This window comes from Etheostoma spectabile, chromosome 16, assembly GCF_008692095.1.
Source record: "Etheostoma spectabile isolate EspeVRDwgs_2016 chromosome 16, UIUC_Espe_1.0, whole genome shotgun sequence".
Classification (NCBI taxonomy): Eukaryota; Metazoa; Chordata; class Actinopteri; order Perciformes; family Percidae; genus Etheostoma; species Etheostoma spectabile.
Genome location: NC_045748.1, coordinates 20,417,668 through 20,431,725, shown reverse-complemented (window position 1 = coordinate 20,431,725; position 14,058 = coordinate 20,417,668). Strand labels below are relative to the sequence as shown.

The 14,058-nt window shown below is 39.5% G+C and overlaps 2 long non-coding RNA genes across 2 annotated transcripts in view; both read left to right on the top strand.

The window, feature by feature from the left end:
* LOC116704664 (uncharacterized) overlaps positions 1-6,093 on the top strand; it is a 10,095-nt gene extending 4,002 nt beyond the window's left edge. The window contains exon 3 of the long non-coding RNA XR_004335747.1: positions 6,082-6,093. This is a non-coding gene — a long non-coding RNA (uncharacterized LOC116704664). The remainder of the gene's footprint in view (positions 1-6,081) is intronic.
* A 6,181-nt stretch (positions 6,094-12,274) lies between these two features.
* Positions 12,275-14,058, top strand: part of LOC116704665 (uncharacterized) — a 7,079-nt gene continuing 5,295 nt past the window's right edge. The window contains exons 1-2 of the long non-coding RNA XR_004335748.1: positions 12,275-12,326; positions 12,539-12,541. This is a non-coding gene — a long non-coding RNA (uncharacterized LOC116704665). The remainder of the gene's footprint in view (positions 12,327-12,538; positions 12,542-14,058) is intronic.

Here is a 14,058-nt window from a genome sequence, read left to right as displayed (position 1 = left end):
CCTGATGTCATGGAAAGGCCCAGAAATACCCACTGACAAAATGTGGCTTCGGGATATGTCCAATACTTTACATTTGGAAGAAATTAGATATTTGTTGAAGGACAACCTTTCAGGTTTTCATAAGATTTGGCAACCCTTCATAGACTTCTTACAATCAGTATCTGTATAAAATCTTATTTCCTTTCACTTTATCCATATAAATCATTATTGTACTTCCTGCTGCAAAACTGTATTCCGCTTTCGCTCTGTTCGTTTTTGTTTTTGTTTATATGTACAGTTATATAAAAATACTTGAGCCCCTCTTGTATTGTTGATCGAAAACTGTATATGATATATATATGCTCAATAAAAACTTTACAAATAAAAAAAAATAATAATAATCAGACATTGTTTCATGAGTGACCTTACTTCGTCTGCTCTGCTCACTGACACTTTGCTCTGCTCTTGGTTCACACTTGAGTGTGATTGCAGCATCCACACTTGCCCAAACAAACCACACAAACGCCCCTAAATTACAAGAAATGGCACTGTCAAAACACACATGGAAAACGTTATTTTCCTGTGTTCATAGGCGTCAGCAAAGAGCCAATAACAGCATGTTGGTTGTACAGCTCCATTCCAAGGTAATGCTGCCTAGTTGGTGGTTCAATCCCCGGTCCTGCAGTCCCATGTCGAAGTGTCCTTGGGCAAGACACTGAACCCCGAGTTGCCCCCGATGTTGCGCATCGGAGTGTGAATGTGTGTGAGTGTTTATCTGATGAGCAGCTGGCACCTTGTACGGCAGCCTCGGCCACAGTGTATGAATGTGTGTGAACGGTGAATGTCTCCTGTATGATGTAAAAGCGCTTTGAGTAGTCGTTAAGACTAGAAAAGCGCTATATAAATACAGCACATTTCCATTTACATTTGTCACAGCCATTCAGGTCGCACCAACACACAAGTTGAAGCAGTACACACACAGAGATGCCCATTTGAATTCACACAAATCTGGCAGTGTGGCATTTTCCCTCTGAGTTATGGGTCTGTTTATATATGCTATACCACAGTGAAACAATACAAAATTAACGTCTTACTCCTCAGATTTACTGCTTTCTTTCTTACAGTAATTTACTCTCTAGCTTGCAGGATCACTGGTGATCTCTCTCTCTCTCTCTCTCTCTCTCTCTCTCTCTCTCTCTCTCTCTGACATTATCTCATGCAACCCCACTTTAAAAGATCCTATCTCTTCACCTGTAAATAAATTACTATCTACTGTCAGTCTGTCTTTGTCATAGTCATTACATTTTGACTATGGAAAGATTGGTCAGTGATACAGTCCCGTTATGTAATTATTGCTTGGTAAAAAAATATTGTGTCTAATATGTAACAGTTTTGTGGCAGTTGTTAAGCACCAAAAAACATTTCACCAACTGGAAAAAGAGTGTGTGTGTGTGTGTGTGTGCATTTGTGCGTGCATTTGTGCGTGTGTAAATCATACACACAAGCACGTGCACATGCAAGTATAGTTGTGTTTGTATTTTATAATGTGTTTCAGTATGTCCAAATGGACGTAAGACTATGTTTGTGTTGTGTGTGTGTGTGTGTGTGTGTGTGTGTGGTTTTTTGTGTGTGTTGTGTGTGTGTGTGTGTGTGTGTGTGTGTGTGTGTGTGTGTGTGTGTGTGTGTGTGTGTGTCCTCTAACTAAATGGACGGGTCTAATCACCTCAGAGGGAGGAACCTCTTCCCCTTCCGCCGCCTCTTAACATTAACGGATATTAACGGCCCCCATCGCTCCTCCGTTTCCTACTGAGAAATGAAATACATCACTAATGGTTTATCACAAACACGGCTAATGCTTTATGCAGACCTCTTACCATTAATAAATGATGGCACGTAAAGGGGGAAGGGGTGCTGTGAGAGCTGACGGGGCCTAAAGGGGAAGAGTTGGATCAGTTTCAGATATTAAACAGAAAAAGGAGCGCTTGATTTGTCTCACTTTGTAGCGATGAGGTGATTAATCTGTTTTTACTATCTGTGAGTGCTCAATTATTCAGTTTTTTTCCTTCTTTTTGTAAAGAACATTTTATGGGCATTTTAGGCCTTTATTTTTATAGGACAGCTGAAGACATGAAAGAGAGGGAGAATGACATGCAGCAAAGGGCCACAGGTCGGAGTCGAACCCTGGGCCGCTGCGTTGAGGAGTAAACCTCTACATATGGGCGCATGCTCTATCAAGTGAGCTTTTTCATGGCTTCCCAGCATTGCATGCTAGTTGGCTTCCCACTCAGTTTCTCTTCACTGACCACTGACAAGCAATGAAAACAAGCTACACCCTCACGCAACCGCAATGGTTGCACCTAATTAGACGAATGCTTCACATGAGGTTGTCTGCTCCCGGATTTCAAAACAGACCGTAGTGGCGGCTCGTTTGTAAAAGAATCTTCTTTTTTACAAAAATAGTTGCCGGTTAAGGGTGTGATGAACAGTGGCAATTATAGTCACTATAAACATAACGGAACTATGACTAGAAATAGTAGTTGTAGTAGTGAATGGCGTAGCAGGGCACTGCAGGGCGTTACAGGGTGTAGCAGGGCATATAGCAGGACGTAGCAGGAAGTAACAGGGCTTAGCAGGGCAGCGCAGAGTGTGGCAGAGTGTGGCAGGATGTACCACGGTATACCGTGGTATACCACGGCCCCAACTGCAATCCAAGGAAAACTGTGAGGTGAAAAAACAGAGGGACAACTCCTCAGAGCTAGGTTAGTAACAAGCCTTTCTGGGACATGGATGCACACAAATGGAGAAGGAGTGGAGAGAGGAGCTCAGTGTGCCCCCCAGCAGTCTAAAACTATAACAACATAACTGAGAGCCGGTCCATGGCAAACCTGAGCCAGCTCTATACGGGTTGGTAGATGAGTCTGAGGACTATGAAGAGAAGTAGAGAAGAGAAGGGGTGCCGTGGCTGTAGCTACACACCCTCCCCCGCCGGTCAAGACAAACGCTGCAACACCTCACTCACTAACTATAAGCTTTATCAAAGAGGAGAATTTTAAATTTATTCTTAAATGTGGTGACGGTGTCTGCCCCCCAAACCCAGACTGGGAGCTGGTTCCAAAGGAGAGGACGAATCTGATAACAGAAGGCTCTGGCTCCCATTCTACTTTTAGAGACGACAGGTAACTCTGCATTCTGGGAGTGCAGTGCTCACGTGGGAAGTAGTTGGACCTTGTTTAACCAAACTACTATTTCCAAGATAATGAGACTGACACTCACTGTTGCTTTCTCTTTGTGAAATTTATTGGTGTTTTTCGATTTAGGGCCTTTTCACAACTGAAAGTTTGGTCATGAGGTTTCTGTGAGTTGGACCAAAACATTTGGTCCCCTCCTCTTGCCATACTCTATTATACTACTATTGTTATTCCAAAAGTTTAAACCATCCAAAACCTTTTTTTTTTATTCACACTATAAACAAACCAGACCATCAATCATCAATTTGATCTTGACCGAGACTACCTCATTTCGTCAGACCAAGGTTTGGCTGTTTGGTCCAGACCATGGTCTAGGGGAGGTTTCCCACCTGTTATTGGTTCAGATCAAATTGAAAAGTCTCAAAACCCGACCAAAAGGGCCCTTAGTTGACATTTGTATGGGCCCATCCGGCATCATTCATTAGTTCAGAACAGTAGATTCCTTGTACACTAACTCCAGTGTATAACTATACGATGAAAACTAAAAATAACTGAAGAGATGAAAACTGTTCACCTGATTTTCAACACACACACATTTGACCCTCATATCCAGTATCCCCCATGCTCCCCTGTGTCCTCATTAACCCAACCTCGGAGGCCGCCATTCATCTCTCTTCCCCCGTCTCATTCCCTGTAATAACATCCTCGCCCTGTCGCCTCGTTTAACTTTTTCAATTAAAAGAGGAGGTTCGCTCTATTAACCCCTCGCCTCCTCCTGCCATTTTTCCAACCTAACGTTGTTTTCGAGAGGGCCATGGGGATGGCCCAGTTGGCCGTATATTACCCCGAAACCAGCGTGGATCTTCATGTGGTGACAGCGAGCAGCCGGCGTAGGGGTGAGTTATGTAGCCTCGATGGAGAGGGCAAATCATAAGTTTGTGTGTCATCCTGCTGAGGGAGACAAAGGAGGACAGATACATAAATAGACTCTCTACCTGTCTGTCTGATACCGTGTCTGTCTCTACCTTTCTGTCCTTTTCTCTTACTGTCTTTTCTGTTTTTATTTCCTGTGTCTCTGTATTTATCTGTCTAATACTGTCCCTGTATCCATATTTCTCTGTCTTTCAGTGCTTCTTTCGCTGTTCCAGTTGTCTTACTGATATTGTCTCAATGTATTTTGCTTATCTGGCTGTGTCTTACTGATTCTAAAGTATAGAATGTGTGGTATACCTACTCTATCTGTAAGCTGTCCTGAGATAACTTCTGTTATGATTTGACACTATGAATAAAATGTAATTCAATTGAATAATACCTGTCTCACTGTGTCTGTCTATTTGTATCACATTAGCTGTTTCTGTCTTTTACGTCCTATTTTGGCATAGCTGTCTAATGTAGCTACTATACTTGAATATAATAACCTTTTCTTGATTCTAACCTCTTTAATTACTCATTTTCAGTGTTAGTATCGTAGATCTCACAGCCCAGCTGCTGTCACTAACCTGTTTTTTTGTTTTAATTAAAATGATTCTATCTGAATCTCAGCAGCGTGGTAAGGTAAGGTCAACATTTTATTTATGAGCTGCGATCAAATTTGATACTTGTTGTCAGCAGAACCTAATACAGATTATTCCATTGTACCAGAACACTTTGATTGTGAATTCGTCGGCATTAAAACACATTTACTGTCATTTCAAAAAAGTAGAAATGCTCCATCCCTGGCTTCTTTCCTCTTCTTGCTTTAAGAACTGTGTGTTTATGTGTAGGCAGAGTCAGTAGCTAGACTTCTCTGTGTCTTTAGCTGTAGACTGTTGTACATCCCAGTGTTGGAATCCTTTCCAGTGAAATACAGCCACACACTAGAGCGTTCTCTTTCACAAACTAAAAGCCGCTTTACGGGCAGTAAGATAATAAAAACAATGCACAACATGTTTTAATGACATGACGGATGTGGGGCTCAAGGGAGAGGGTGGAGTCAAAGATCACGGCAAGGTTGCGTGGGGAGATTGATAAACAATGATGCCGTTGATTTTAACCGCGTTCAAGCCAGCTACCAGCTAACAGTAGGCTAAAGCTACCGGCTTCCTAGTCTTCCATTGCCAGACTTATCTCTCTTAAGTCTGGCTACAACACAGATGCATTCTGGGAGGGGTGGAAAAAAAACTTCTGGGTTGTTAGCATTTCTTTAAACAATCACAATTGTCTTGGAAGTTTTGTCTTATCTAACCTATTATTTATCTCCATGCTTGTCTGTCTCTCTTCCTAAAAATGATTGTGGTCCAGGCCTGAACAGAAGATATCCAAGATGAGCTGCAGTTATTAAAAACATCGCCACACAATTACCTTCATGACAGATGACATCACCGGGACATCATCATCATCATCCTGTGTCCCACCGTATCTGGTGCTGAAGGTCACCTTGCTTTGGACAAACAGTCCATTTCTGCTGCAACACTTTGGGCAGACAGAAACTCATTACTGGGGTTCATCTCTGACGTTAACCTGTGCCATCATCTGTAATATTTAACATGTAGTAAAAATTCACATTTATTAGTAGTAGGTTTACTGCAGAACTGGCATCACATAGAGACATAGAGGTAGAAAAACTACACATGCAAGTGTATATATATTTATATATATATATATATATATATATATATATGTGTATATGTATATATATTTATATATACACACAGTGGCTTGAGAAAGTTTACACATCCAAGTTGAAAAGTCCAAAAGATATTTTTTTATTCCTCTTTTTAATCAACTTTAGCATGGGTGTGTAAACTTTCTCAAGCATGTGTGTGTGTATATATATATATATATATATATATATATATATATATACTGTGTATATATCTTTTTTTAATTGAACATTTAGATTATTATTGTTTGGTGCTTTTGGTTCCCATCTGAGTAAATGAAGTAAACTTGTGATGATTAAGCTATTAACTGAAAGTTACTCATTTAACCTAAACTAAACAGACCTTACTTTTCTACATAATTGAAATATCTAACTCTTTGTACCGTGAGACTTAACTAAGTTATTTTAATTAAACTCTACCAAACTTAGCACTTTACATAAACCATTACCTAATTCTAAATCAAGCTTAATTTATACCTAAATTTAGAACACTAATCTGAGCCTTTCAGTGGCAAAAAATGCCCTTCTACCAAACTGATGATCCACATTTTCTCCAAAGAGTTCCATTGCAGCCCGTCCTGTGGCTGCTGGTTACAGCGTTCACGCTTAATACTGGACCAGTTTCAAAGATTGTTGTTCCAATCAGTCACTTAGACACAAAAACATAGGTTAAAAAAAAGGCAGTTACACTTTAAACCAAAAAAAACTTAAAACTCAATTTAAGCTTAACTTAAAACAAGTTTAGGTTAGGGTTAGTAGTATACAACTGGCAGTTCTTAAGTCAATTTACAGACTGAAAAACATGTGCTGCATAATTGTGCTGTTTTCTAAGAGTTTGGCCTGCATTGAACAAAGAGAGAAAACCTGCACTTAACCTTTTCACAGGCATTTTGCATTCATAGACTGATATTGAGTTGTATCACTATAGGATGGGTTAGCAATATATTGATTAACTGAGAATTGCTGTATTGTGATATCATTAATATTGTGAGCCATGTATTGTGTATTGTAAGGTACCCTGTGATTGCCACCCCTACCAGACAACACACGACGAATCAGATAAAATGCCAATCATAATTCATTGGGAAACAAGATTTGGATTTTGAAAGATGGACGGCATTCTGAACGGTGATTTCCACTTTGCACACAAAGCACAGAATGGAGGTGTAGTGTGTGTGAAGCACTGTGTCCTAAACTGGGAACGATACCTAAAGGATTAGCAACGGCTCCTGGTGCAGATGCCAACTAACATTACGCTCATTACTGTAAGTACAATAAAACCTTTGTATGTCCAAAGCCAATGTATTATCAATCGGTTCAAAAAGGCATAATTATGTAGAAAAATAATATTTCAATCTGTTCTGTTAGCATGCAGTCTCTCATCCGACCCTAATCTGCAAATAACGAATTGTTACAAATAAGCGGTCTCTATGTAATAATAAGGTTATCTTGGTTTTAGTACCAGTTTCTGAATGATTCACTGTGGTAATGCCAGGTGAGCAGGAACAACAGACAGTTAGTGGTTCTTTTTAGCGGAGTTCGGAAATGATAACTGTATTTACTAAGGGAACAGTCAGTCTGATGTGTGAACACACACACGCACACACACACACACACATACACACACACAGCGTTAGCCGTGGTGCATGCAATTAGGCCTTGGATCCATAGTAGTACTGCCTGTATAGAGCTCAACACGTTGTCTATTGATTGGCCTGTGAGTAGGAAACAGACCAGAGGCCATGCTAAAGTATGTGTGTGAAAAGGCCGGAAAAAAAAACCTTTAAAGGAAAGAATTGATAACTCATCTATTAAAAACAGTTTTTTACAATCACTTTGGCACTAATTTCAGAACATTGAGGTCATTTTTTAAAACTCCAGACACAAAACTCACAATCGATCAAAATGCTAATTTTTTTCAAAACTCTAACATTTGTTTCAATTGCTTGGATCCAATACACATAAACCTAAGATCATTTGTTCATTTAACAAAAATCACCTGTTCAATATGACACAACTTAACATCAAAGTACTACCACTTCATATTTCATTACAGTGATCCAACTATCAATTGATAGAACTGCTCAAAATGCTAATTAACTGTTAGTTGTTACAATATTCCATGTTTAGATCATGGAAGTTCCAAGATACCGAGATTCACTGTCACCAATTAGCGTGGAGCATGAACCAATTAGACTACATTATTTATGGATGTAATATTTCATCATCATTCTTTACTGTACTGTACTACTATTTTTCAGACACTGTTTCTATGGTCCCATGTACCACCTTTACTGTAAGAATATTCACAGTATTGACAGTACTGCACTGCATGAATGCAAGCCCTTGGAACTGCCCGAACTGCCATTGAGACATATATTTATATAAACTTTAAATATAAAGTGCTATATATACAGGTACATATATATATATATACACACTACCGTTCAAAAGTTTGGGGTCACCCAAACAATTTTGTGTTTTCCTGAAAAGTCACACTTATTCACCACCATACGTTGTGAAATGAATAGAAAATAGAGTCAAGACATTGACAAGGTTAGAAATAATGATTGTATTTGAAATAAGATTTTTTTACATCAAACTTGCTTCGTCAAGAATCCTTCATTTGCAGCAATTACAGCATTGCAAACCTTTGGCATTCTAGCTGTTAATTGTTGAGGGTAATCTGGAGAAATTGCACCCCACGCTTCCAGAAGCAGCTCCAACAAGTGGGATTGGTTGAGGGCATCTTGCGTACCAACGGTCAAGCTGCTCCCACAACAGCTCAATGGGGTTCAGATCTGGGACTGCGCTGGCCACTCCATTACCGTAGAATACCAGCTGCCTGCTTCGCTCTAAATAGTTCTTGCACAATTGGAGGTGTGTTTAGGGTCATGTGTCCTGTTGTAGATGAAATTGGCTCCAATCAAGCACTGTCCACTGGGTATGGCATGGCATTGCAAAATGGAGTGATAGCCTTCCTTATTAGATACCCTTTTACCGTACAAATCTCCTACTTACCAGCACCAAAGCAACCCCAGACCATCATACCTCCACCATGCTTAACAGATGGCGTCAGGCATTCTTCCAGCATCTTTTCATTTGTCTGGTCTCACAAACGTTCTTCTTTGTGATCCAAACACCAAACTTGGATTCATCCGTCACCAACACTTTTTCCAGTCTTCCTCTGTCCAATGTCTGTGTTCTTTTGCCTCCTTAATCTTTTTCTTTTACTGGCCAGTCTCAGATATGGCTTTTCTTTGCCACTCTGCCTGAAGCCCAGAATCCCGCAGCCGCCTCTTCACTGTAGATGTTGACACTGGTGTTTTGCGGGTACTATTTAATGAAGATGCCAGTTGGGGACCTGTGAGGCGTCTGTTTCTCAAACAAGAGACTCTAATGTACTTATCTTCTTGCTCAGTTGTGCAACGCGGCCTCCCACTTCTTTTTCTACTCTGGTTAGAGCCTGTTTGTGCTGTCTTCTGAAGGGAGTAGTACACACCGTTGTAGGAAATCTTCAATTTCTTAGCAATGTCTCGCATGGAATAGCCTTCATTTCTAAGGACAAGAATAGACTGTCGAGTTTCAGATGAAAGTTCTCTTTTTCTGGCCCTTTTGAGCGTTTAATTGACCCCACAAATGTGATGCTCCAGAAGCTCAATCTGCTCAAAGGAAGGTCAGTTTTGTAGCTTCTGTAAAGACCTAAACTGTTTTCAGATGTGTGAACATGATTGCACAAGGGTTTTCTAATCATCAATTAGCCTTCTGAGCCAATGAGCAAACACATTGTACCATTAGAACACTGGAGTGATAGTTACTGGAAATGGGCCTCTATTGCACCAAAAACCAGACATTTGCAGCTAGAATAGTCATTTACCACATTAGCAATGTATAGAGTGTATTTCTTCAAAGTTAAGACTAGTTAAAAGTCATCTTCATTGAAAAGTACAGTGCTTTTCCTTCAAAAATAAGGACATTTCAATGTGACCCCAAACTTTTGAACGGTAGTGTATATATATATCCACAGAGTTGATGAAGATGTAGAAGTACAGTAATCACTTGTTTTGCTTTTTACAGTACAAGCAAGTAGAGGAACACTGCATTTGATGTTTTCCAGTATTATCTTTTCTTTTCTATATCCTAGCTATTATTTAGCTTTGATTCAAATAAACCTATGTTGTTGTACTGCATTGTTTTTCATCAATACATTTCAGATTTTGCTCAATGATTCCACTGTGTCTGTAGTATTCTCTCTTCTACTTCTGCAGTGCTTTTACAAGGAATTTATTTTCATCTAGTACCATAATGAAACGTGTATTACCTATTTTGTACTACAATATTTAATGATTGTATAATGTGTAATGACACAGTAAAACTATGGGCAGCATGTGTGTGGGTGATCTAAAGTAGCGTTTCAATGGTATTTCACAATAAATTACTTTTTTGAACCAATGATTGTGTAAGTACAAGATTTCTTTAAAGATATGAATGCACAAAGCAAAGTTTTGAACATTGTTACAAGCCTGTGTTACAAGTGATGACCGTTTTGAATTTTGTGTCTAGAGTTTTAAAAAATGACATCAAGGTTTGAAAATTAGTAAAGTCAACAACTGTATGTCTTGTGACATTACCAAATAAGTCCTAATGTGATACATATAATTATTCAGTTATTTTAGTGTACACTTGTTTTTGTTTTTAGACAATTAAAGTGAAAATGACCTTAAAATACATTGTAACACATATAAAATGTCCTCATGCTTAAAATCATTTCCTTCAGAAATTGTCAATGTAATGCTGTTGTTGTAAAGTTTTCAAAAGTGTAAGGAATGAATTAAACATCTGCTCTTAAAACAGCTCCAGTGTTAGCTTTACCGTACGTACACATGCCACCGACAGCTGCAAAAAGCTCTGGGTGCCCTGTCAAGGACGCTGGTCAGAAAGTACGGGGAAGTTTTGTGACGCTTTGGCCGCTCCGACGTGGTAGCGTTCTCTGTTTGATCATTTTCTATTTTGTTTTTAACTGTCTATTCATGTGTTTTATTGGTTTTTAATGCTTATGATGTTTAACTGATTTTGTGTTTTGGTTGGTTTTGTTTTATTATATTGTGGTTGTATTTATTACTTTTTTTTTTTAACAAGTTCATGATTTTGGGGGTTTATTTCTTTATTTGGTGAATTATTAGTAAATTTTATTTTTATTTTGTTTTTAATTTTTATTTTTTGGTGTGTTTATTGGTTTTTTTAAAAGTAAATATTAACGTTATCAAAGCACTTTGAAAGTGCCAGTTGCTGAAATGTGCTCTACAAATAAAGCTGCCTTGCCTTGCCTTGGGAGAAGCACAAGCAGCCGCTGCTTGGCCAATACACTGACACTAGAAGCCTTTTATAAATTACGTGTATAATTTTATCTGCTGAACCGTAGCAGAAGGCAGGCAGAGCGAGCAGCCGCCAGACTAACCGCTGCTGATCCGTGCAGGACTTCACTGTGAGCGGACTGTTTAGAGATCATGTGACCGCCGGGCAAGTAATGTTAACTGGTCCCTATGTGTAAAACACATTATATCATAAACAACAGGTAACCCAGCAACAGCGATTATGAACTTTTTTTTCCGTTTTCTCAGAACTGATGTTTTGGTTGGAACAAAGGTTTACATTGTATGTTTCTCCGGAACCAGCCAGCTTGAAGTATTCCGATTGGATGCTGGCGTTAGCCGCTGCTTGACGCTGAAACCGCGTCATAGCTCATTACCATAAAGTTGACCTAATTTAAGCTTTTTGATTGACGCTCAACACACTCAAAACGCCCAAATGCAACGCCAGATTTGCCGCTCCTTGCCGCTCCTTGCCGTTAAGAGAAGCTTCCATTGAAAATGGATGACTTCCAGTAACTTTAGAAGCTCAAGTTGGCGGCGGTGTGAAGGTACAATTAGGGATGCAAATTTAGATTTTCTTTTCTGACTGATAGCCAACCCCCATTCACTAACCGTTACAGTAACAACAAACAAGCAAAGTAGTCCCAGTTCCCCTTTCCAGGACCCTCGGATGTAGCCTACTCTCTGCGCTCCACGTCTTTATGAGGCTCTATACGCTACACGGTGTGGGTGTGTGTGTGTGTGTGTGTACTAGCTAATTCTCTATCAGAGAGAGAGGGCATGGGAACTGGGCAATGGAATTTTTGCAAATAGACCAGGTTGTCTTCGCAACAGGAGACAGAGGGCAATACTCTCTCTCACACACAGACACACACAGACACACACACACACACACACACACACACACACACACAGAGTCATCCAGTGTGGTGGTTTGCATTTTAGGTGCAGAAGCTCTAAAAAATTGTTTTGTCAATGTGTTTCCTTTTTAGGGCATTGGTTGTTTGATATGTTTGATATACTGTCAACCAGACTCTGACATTCATTTACATATTCTGTATATATATATGTATATATATATATATATATAAAGGTTGCTAATTGTGGGAAAGTTTTAATTTTAGTGTGTAAGCAATTGTAAAATACGTCAAAAAATTGCTTTATTCTTTTCTCTAAACTCCCACTGGTGAAACGCACCTTATAATGGGTTAAAGGGATAGAAAATCCCATCTGATATAATGCACTACCAGGTGAGAATACAGGAGTATAACTCAGAGAATGTTGATGTAAAAAAAACAATTATGTGTTTTTGAGTCAAACAACTTGCCACGGGTTTTGTTTTATTTTTTGTCTAAAAGTGTGTTCTGTCCATGTGAAAAGAATATTAGAAAGGTTAACATGGAGGCATGAATGGAGAGAAAACAGAAACAAAACAAAGAATCTAACCATAATAGCATCTCTCACGCCTGTGTGTGTGTGTGTGTGTGTGTGTGTGGTGGTGTGTGTGTGTGTGTGTGTGTGTGTGGTGTGGTGGGTGGTGTTAGCGCGTCTAGAGATGGGTGAAAACAATGGATCAATAGGTTTACTGTGGCCTCTAGCCAGCGCTCTAACACTCTGGTGTGTGGTGCGAGTCGTGTGTGTGTGTGTGTGTGTGTGTGTGTGTGTGTGTGTGTGTGTGTGTTTCTCTTTCCTTTGCTCTCATCAATACTTCCATTCGGTCGGCCCGAAGGCCCCAGGCCCCCCCACAGTGATCACATTTATTTTTAGAGGGCCGACAGAGTTTCACCGCAGGGTAGATTACTGCTCTATGTGTTTGCACTGCAGCACTACTGTATACAATCAATGTACAGCTGACAGATGCATTTATACTGCATCCATATATTACAAGTAAAAGTAGCCTACACTAGTATTTTAGCCTAATAATCAGAATTAATGTCCATTTTATTTCACTTAATTGCTCCGTCTGACATCATATTCATGTTAACTGTCTTCTGTTTGGAAGGCAGTGTTAATTTACCCAAACAAATCAGTAGGGACTGAAGAATGTCTGTCTGCATTTTACACTGTTACCTCAGTAATACATTGTTTCTCCAACTGACAGAAGCAGCCATCCAAGAGCACACCAGACCTTTTTGAATCACTGAACAAATGAATGAAATGTATGGTGATTCAGAGGTCTGGAAACAGACTCCTGGTGCGGGCAAGGTTGGTGTGGTTTTGCACTATAAAGAGCTGCAGTCCATGGCATCACACTAGAAGAGACAGGGAGGACTGTGGAAGAGCTAGCTGAATGATAATTAATTATTATTCAATTAGAATTAGTAAAATTGCAGAGATAGAAAGTTAAAACAGATGGAAAGATGGAGAATCAGACAGACTAGATGTACAGTGTCAACAGAGAGAAACAAGGAGGATCAAACAGACAGACAGTGACAACAAAGAACAACAGACTATAGAGAATGACAGTGTCACACAGACAGTGACACAGACTCTACAACATCCTCCCATTATTTTTCATTTGTTTTTACTGTATGTGTAAATTTGTTATAAACGTGTGCTCTTTGAAAAGTAGTTAGCAATGTTTGCCAGTCACTGAAATTAAGTATTTAAAGCGCCCACATTATGCTCATTTTCAGGTTCATAATTGTATTTTGAGGATGTACCAGATGGTTTCATTTAAAAAAAAAAATATATATATATTTTTTTTTTTTTATTGTACTGCACATTGCTGCAGATCCTGTTTTCCCCCTGTGTGTTTAGGTCTCTGTTTAGCTACAGAGTGAGACATCTCACTTCTATACTATCTTTGTTGGGAGTCCCACATACTCAGTAGCTAGGTAAGATCACCTCAGCTAGATAACTCTTTCTCCAGCTTTGG